Source organism: Pituophis catenifer, unplaced genomic scaffold (assembly GCF_029215685.1).
Source record: "Pituophis catenifer annectens isolate HBS135680 unplaced genomic scaffold, rPitCat1.0.hap2 SCAF_2, whole genome shotgun sequence".
Taxonomy (NCBI): domain Eukaryota; kingdom Metazoa; phylum Chordata; class Lepidosauria; order Squamata; family Colubridae; genus Pituophis; species Pituophis catenifer.
This window is the reverse complement of record NW_027256882.1, coordinates 59,636,136-59,644,917: the sequence shown is the minus strand read 5'-3', so window position 1 is coordinate 59,644,917 and position 8,782 is coordinate 59,636,136.

Here is an 8,782-nt window from a genome sequence, read left to right as displayed (position 1 = left end):
TATGATTAATAGTGTATGGCATTATGACAAATGCCAGGAGCCCACAATGCTCTTGCAGAGTGATACTTTGGCTTGCCAAGATACCAGCCCTGTTATAGGACACACTTGCATGCTTTCCAAGATGTGCCATAGGAGGGCAAACTGGCTTCATACCAGAGAGAAAGACAAACGGCTCTTCCTGAAACATCACCCAAAACCCCTTTTCTTTCCAGAGCTGTCTCATAAGCAGGTGCTGCAACGAGAAAAGTTCAAAGCAGTGGTGAAATCCAAATTATTTTACTACCGGTTCTGTGGGCCTGACTTAGTGGGCATAGTGTGGCTTGGTGGACATGGCTTGGTGGGCATGGCAGGGGAAGGATACTGCAAAATCTCCTTTCCCACCCCACTCTGGGGCCAGCCAGAGGTGGTATTTGGCAGTTCTCCGAACTACTCAAAATTTCCACTACTGGTTCTCCAAACTGCTCAAAATTTCCGCTACTGGTTCTTCAGAACCTGAATTTCACCCCTAGTTCAAAGCCATCAGGAATCTGATTAACCACACAGAGCACCACCTCATCTCCCCACTGAAGTGGTACCTATCTATCTACTTGCATGGAACATGTTTTTGAACTGTTGAGTGATCAGTAGCTGAGGTGAGTGACAGGAACTTACCTTGCCATGCAGTCTTAGGACTCAACTGCTGGAGCAGAGACCATCTCCAACATCATTAAGCCACTGTGCCACCACACCTCTACCCTTCGATATGATGGTAGTTTTAATTTTTATGATCATTGGTCTTATCTCTGGGATTATGTATAGCTTCTGCCTCCTTGTGGAATCCAAATGATCAATTAAAAAAAAAAAGAAACATTATAGAGCCATTGTACATTAACTAGTCAAAGTACAGTTGTATTTGCAGCACAGAAGACATATATTGCTGACATGGGGAAGGAGTATTATTTTCATTTTGGTTATCAATATAAATATATACTCTGGGATAATCCAAGTTTGAAAATTACAAGTACAATTTTCTTTGAAGTTCATGAACTCATACAGGTATTAAATTAGCCAAACAGGATTTTACAATCAGCTGAGCAATTACAAGAGGAATTTAAATTGTGAATGTCACACTGGCAGTCTCCAAAACTCCTGTAATATTGATACCATTAAAATGTGTTGGAAGAATTTCAAATTTACAGTATTTTATAGACAATTAAAGAATATTGTTACAAAGGACAATTGACCTTATTTTTAAGGTCAGTACTCTTACTTGCAGGAACTCTTGGTATTTCCAATGTGAACAACAGAATATAAGAGAATAACAGTTGGAAGGGGCCTTGGAAATATAGTCCAGTCACCTGCTCAAGCAGAAAAATCAATACTTAAAGAACTTAAGGAATATTAAGCATTCTTCAAATGAAATTAATTCAACAAAAGATTTTTTTCCAAACTTAATGGGAATATCAGTATTTTTTTAAAAAAATCTCACTGTCAGCTTCACTTTTGAAAGTGTAACATGATGTACATTTATGCATATGATATGGGCTTTCGCACCACTGCTTCAATTTGTTTGTTAATATGATTTTGAGAAGAGTAATAAGATTTAAAAATGTGAATTACACTGAATTGCATGCAATCCAAGGGCCACAGTTTGTAAATCCTCATCTAGACATTAAAGGAAACATAATAGTTTTGCAGAAAGTTTTCAGAAGAAACTTTAAGCCTCATTTAAAAAGAAGTAAGTAAGGTGGCAAACATTGGCTAAAAATTGGCTGTTTTGAAAATGTGAGCATGAGTGGGCTAGGTCAATATTTGGATGGGGAATGACCTAAAAATTCATAGTGTTATAAACCAGACTAAAGTCCAAATCTACTCAGAAGAAGGATGTTCCATTTTGTTTCCACAGAAGATACCAAGAACCAAACTTGAAAGAGATTGCATTTTTTAAATTGATTGCTCTCAAATTTAACAGTCATTTTCCCCCCAGTGTATCTTTCCATTAATTATCAGAAAAGATGGATCAAAATATTTGTCCTTGTCCTCATGTGAAGCACTGAAATGTTGCTTATAATCAAATTCTGAGAACTGCTCACAAGATTATATATTCACAAAATAAAGTGGGTTCAAGAAAAAAAACAAACAAAGTGTCAGCAGAAAATGCATGATAAAGTTAAGCAAATTAGACACTGGAACAGGTGGACAGAGCAGGTGGTCAAATTATCTTGAGTATCTTCAATTCTCTTTACATTTTTAGAACATTCGGCATTTTGTCACTATTGTTAAATACTCCCTGTCACAAAAGATAGAAACAGTGATGTATTCTGAGTTTTTAGTTAGAAGCACCATTGCCAGATATTTCAAATTTTTTCTGCCTTGTACCATCTTCCCCTAACAGTGGGAAACATAAGGCCAGCATACTGTTTCATTAGCAGAAAACCCTGAACTCTTTATCTGTTGAAGGAGGACAACTGTCACTCTAACTAGCTATGTGGAGCAGTGAAGACCTTTGGTGGCAATTTGGGTTCATTTATAATTACATTCCTCAAAGTTCTATTAGTGTTGCAAATGCTCGGTATTACATTTTAATAATACACACAGTGTGGGTTGAGAAAGACCGACTGTTAAAGAAAACTTCTTTTTTTATTTCCACAAGAAATTTCATTAAATAAGAAGAGGGCACAGGGTGAACATTATAAAATTAAGTTTAAAGAAACAAGCAGAGTCAGAGAGACTGTTAGAAAAGTAGTTTTGCTGATATTGTTTCTTAATTGGACTGCCTCAATATCTGTAGTTTAAGATTTATTTTCAAGAATAAATAAATATTATTATTTAACCCAACTGAGGACATGGTTTCTTGTTTCAAAATCAGAATCATTTTTTCTTTCTTTCAATGTACTAATGGGACTCTTCATTGGGAATATATTTATATTTCATAAGTAGACATTTACAGACATACAGATACACAGATACATAGACACACAGACACACACATTTAAAATATGCCACAGATTAAACTATTTGATGCTGCAGTTCTGAAATCCTGAACCCTGGCTGTTTAAATGGCTTACTTAAATACTTACTTGGCTTTGAACCCGTTAATATTCATTATTAACCCCATTTCCACAGGTAACTTTTATTATCTTCAGTGACGTTGGTCTAGACCTCTTTCATTTGCTCTTATCAAGGTATTTTGTCGCTTCATTTCACTTCTGCCAAGTTGTCACCTATAAGTTGGTGAGGATCCTCAGCCTAGTATCTTAACTCCAGTGCTATCCATAAATATTGGTAACTTCTCTGTTGGCGCAGGGATAACAAAACGTTTTCAAGAATATAAGATAGTTTAGAGCTATTGTTTTTAAATTTTCTAACTGGTGATATATTCACCAGAACTTTGATTTTATCAGTTTTACTTGCAACTACATTTCTAATAATGTCTAGCATAGAATTTATATTTCATAATAACCATGTACTGAGTCAACCATATCCAGTTTTTTCCTGGTCTATAACAATCATTGAAAATGGTAGGTGATGGTTAGATTTCCTGTAATTTGAAATGGTAAAGTATACTCTGTTGTATAACACTCTTTTAACATTTTAGTCTCTATTTCAAACTTTATTCTAATGCATTAACAGGCAAGATATTATAAAGAGATACCCAATTAGGTTGCTTGAAGTTGTTGATCTCAGCAAAATAAGCAGGATAAGACAACATGGACAGGAACTTATCTTTTTATGTACACTGAGAGCATATGCACCAAAGACAAATTCCTTGTGTGTCCAATCACATTTGGCCAATAAAGAATTCTATTCTATTCTATTCTATTCTATTCTATTCTATTCTATTCTATTCTATTCTATTCTATTCTATTCTATTCTATTCTATTCTATTCTATCTCACCAGCAAATGTTGAGAGTGAAGGACCAAGAAAAATGGCAATGGAAGTTTTTCCTATATTGTTACCACAAAGGTATATTTGAACACATTCATGATGACTTCAGAAGTCAAACTCAACTCAACTCAAAAGGACTATACCCTTTTATTATGAAGGGTAGTGCATTAAAGATGTTTGATTATGCATCTTTCTCAGTCTTCTTTCAACTTCAAAGCCTAAGGCATAGAATCAGTATGGAGAATTGTAACTGACTGTAATACGAGTTTTGATAAGAGATGAGCTGCAAACTAAGCAGCAAGAAATTATAAACTGTCTTGATGAAAAGTATACTGAAAGTAGTCCTCTTGCTGGTTAGCAGTAAAGCTCCCTGCATATGGTTCATGGATATGAACCAAAAGGCTAAATTATGGGACCTTGATTTGATCAAGCAAAACACTTCTTAGATGCTAAAGGCAAAGAGCATTCGCAGGATCATTTAAAACAGATTACCAATTACTTACTGTAAGTGTTAAAAGATTCTTATGTATTCCTGACTTGCAAATTTAAAATGCTTTTGTGAACTACAGGAATTTTTGTTTAAAAAAATTACATACTGCAAAGCTGAAGCCTATTACTAAGCTATGGCACAAACATACTGAAATGTTGCATCAAGCAGTCACACACCACCTGTTGTCTATGTGTTCAATCTGGCATGCTATTATATATTTTTCTGACATTTCTAATTACGTGCTGTAATTAAAAGAAACTTCCAATGTGTGAAAAGTTTTTATCCTTACTGGAGGATAATGCAAAAAACAATATTCTATGTGCATGCTAGGGAAAGAATTTCAAGGAATTCAGATGGCATTATGATTAAGATTGTTCTATATTGTACAAATATACATATCTTCAAATGTTAATTAGGTCTTTGTGCCCCCATCTTTTCCAATGTTTCCCAGGTAATCTCTGGCTCAGGTGATTTGACCCAGCTTCTCTGCATTTTCTAGGAGATCCATCCTAGCTCCCATCTATTGTTGATAAGCAAAGTCAATTCAAACATTTATAGAAAGATTGCTTTCTATTCCTACAAGCGGTAAGCAACAATAAGAAGTAATCTCAGGAAGACAGTTGTAGAAAGTGTTCAGGAACAGAGCCTTTCAGTAAAAGATCCTTGAAAGGAACAAACAAACCAAAAAAAAAAAATGTCATACTGGCCCAGGCAGAATCATACCTAGATTGGCTTGTTTCCCCCCTCTCTCATTAAAGTTATCTTTAGAGAAAGGGAAAATCCTTGTTAAGTATGCATTGTCCTCTTCTTTTCATCTTAAGCTGCCTATTATATTTCCATAGGAGCAAAGAGTTGGGGGAAACATCCTACTCAGGGCTACCTCAGAGAGCACCAAAGACCCCCTCAGTGCTAGATTCCAAACTGCAGTCCCTTTAACAAATTCTGTTCAGCCCCTGTTAAAATATTTCATCCAGAAACCCACCACATTCTTGTAGGATTAATTTTACTGTAGAACCTCTCTTATTGCAAGGGTGGTCCTTGACCTTCAGGCAAACAAAATCATTATTCCATTTCCCAAACTGTGGGAGTATAGGGAAAAGGTTTCTGATGTAGTGTTGCTGTATTGGAAGAGAAATCCAGAGCCAAAATGAAAAGCCAAGAACTTTCAGATAATTGTTAAATTACTTATTCCAATTTAAAATGTTTAAAGTCATTTCTTGAATGTCTTCCATAAGCTATACTTTCCAGCATTTATCCCACCATGCTAACTGCTGATGTGGTACCAGCTGTTCTCCAACATATGAAACCTTTCAGGTTTTATTTAAAAGATTTCACATTACATACACTTTTTGTTAAGTGCCAGGGAAATCAGGAGATCCAGGTAGTTCAAATGGGCATAAAAACCCAACACTACATCAGCAATAAAAATTATTGCAACTTAAACTCTCTACAAGAATCTGAACTACTAATGGTTAAAACAGTTTAGTGGTAAATGAATTCATGGTGGACTGGTTTTAGATCACTTGTGGGCATGAAAGGACTCATGACTGATAGCATGTTTGACCCCTCCCTCAAGCTCAGCCTGAACATCTCCTACACTTTTGTTCTAAAAGAGTCTAAAATGATATTCCTAAAAGTACAAAATTTGCACATTGTCTTTTTAGTGGGCCTATTGTTCCATTTTTAAGAATGTCTCACCTGCAGGTAAGTTACACCTTGGTGCTGAACTTTAGAGAAATGTCCAGCAATTGTATGGATTTTAGCATGTTTAGAATATTTTCCATGTTCAAAAATATGACTAGCCCAAAATTTTGGCTTCATAAAAATATGATAAACAGACAAAAATAGCAATTAGAAGTCATTATTGAGACAACAAAAAGAACAATTCAGTTTTGATGTATTGTCATACATTACTTGTAAATCTGCAGGGTCACGAAGAAAGCCAAGAACTTTAAAAGATTAATTCATTTATTTGTTTTCAAGTCAGCAGAAAGAACAAGAGCTAATTTATGTTTACAGTGACTCAGTTTGATTATAAAGTCATAGCTCACCAGCTCTGAAATTGCATTTCTGAACTTCCCTGTTTCCATTCAATTAATTCCAAGTGATATTTGTCCAGAAAATGTAGAGCATGTTTCATTGCAATAGAGATAATGCTAAAACAAGCAATCTCCATTTAAAGCTCAGCCTTACCTCTGTCAGCATTCTTGCAAGAACATTACACCTTAGATTCTTCATTAATTCTGTTCTGCATTAGCCTAATGTAGAAGTAAAGTAAAATGTTGTGAACCTAATAGAAGAATGCAAACATCGTCTTTTAAAGATTATTTATCTTTTTTTTCTCTCCTAATATATTGCTTTTTCTAATGAGGATAGCTCAGTAGTGAAATCCAATTATTTTTACTACCGGTTCTGTGAGCGTGGCTTGGTGGGCATGGTATGGCTTGGTGGGCATGGCTTGGTGGGGTTCAGGAGAAGGATACTGCAAAATCTCCATTCCCACCCCACTCCAGGGAAGGATACTGCAAAATCTCCATTCTCTCCCCACTCCTGGGGGAAGGATATTGCAAAAATTCCGTTCCCTCCCCACTCCTGGGGCCAGCCAGAGGTGGTATTTGCCAGTTCTCTGAACTATTCAAAATTTCTGCTACCGGTTCTCTGAATTGTTCAAAATTTCCGCTACTGGTTCTCCAGAACCTGTCAGAATCTGCTGGATTTCACCCCTGGTATAGCTGTTTTCCACAGTGAACTATTGTGAAATGTCATTTATAAGTTTAGCTGTTGAACAGATCATACATTTACCTAAAATATACTTTGTTGGAATAGTGGTGGTAGGGAATTGTATGAAAGGTTGACTCAGCCTTCCAAACTTTCTAAGGTAGATAAATTGAGGACCCAGTTTGTGGGGTCAATAAGCTGACTTTGTAAAAATATACAAAAGTATGAAGGCTATTGCTTAATGTATTGTAAACCGCCCTGAGTCTCCAGAAAAGGGCGGCATATAAATCAAATTAAAAAAAAAATAACAAATAATATTTTTTTCATAGCATCTGAAAAATACAAAACTATGGTTATCTGAGGTATAGATTTAATTGTTGTTGTTTTTTATATGTTGCATAGCCACCTACTGGCACCAAAAAAGTTTAGTTGTTGATCTGTGTCCAGATCAACTGCCTGTGGTAGGCAGCTATGATGACTATTTGGAAACTATTTTGTCTATTCAGTCTGTTTAGATGTCAACAAAATCAACTTTGCCAAGTTCTTAACTCATTTGAATTAGCCTGCTTATTCACCCATTCTGTTAAAATTCTATGGTCCATAGGAGAATATCCCTGTGGCCAGAGGACTTTCTAGATCTGCAAACTTAATAGATGTTAGTGGCATCATCAATTCCATAAGAAACCAGTTTCAATATATGCTACATATTAGTAAAATGCTTACATAAATCTCTTTTCAGTCGAATGTGCATTGAGAGGTTCTCTAACTAACTGTTGTTCTGGTGTGTAATTTATTATTATCTAGTCAGACAGTATAAACAATGACCCTAAATACAGGAAAGATGCATTATAAATAAGTTATAACAGGTCATTATGTTAAAGGATACCATCCTATATCTTGAAATTCTGAAGTTAATAAGAAGTTTCCAGATGCAGCTACATTTATCTCATGGTTCATTTTCAAAAAGAAGATGGTTGAAATCCTAAGCAGCACAGCAAGAAAAATCATATTTACTTTTGATTGGGGGCTTCCCAATTGTTATAAGATGGGTGGATATATAAGTCTTTTAAATCAACAAATAATTATTATCAGGTTCCAATCTATACATTGCCAGCAAGTGGATCACTAATTCTTTATTTGTCAGACTTGTATGTTACCCATTTCACCAAGGTGGCTCAACAAAGCATCTCACCAAAGCAACTCAACAAAGGCAAACAAAATGAGTAGCTTACACCCATTGAATAAAATGCAATATAAAACATTAGAACAATAAATAAAGATCTTAAATTAAGAAAAAAGACAATTAAAATAAAATTAAGCAGGTTGGAGAAGGTGAGAGCAAAGTGTGCACAGGACGGATCAGCTGTGCACTACAACCCAATTGGTAGGACGTGCTACAACCCCATCGGTAGGATGAGGAGGAAGTGAACTGGTTTCTCAGATAGCCTGGACCATGCTATGAAGAGATTTAAAGGTGTAAAGCTGATCTTTGTAGGAGAAAGGCTCCACGTTGTTTATAACTTTAGAGATTAATATTTCCAAACATATCAGATATTAGTGAAGTCCAATGTTTTGTCTTCTCCATATCAACTCCCTTTCCTGGAAGCATGGGAACGCCTCCAGATATGGTATTCAGCAGGTTCTGACCAGTTCTAGAGAACCGGTTGTGGACATTTTGAGTAGTTTGGAGAACCGGTAAATACCA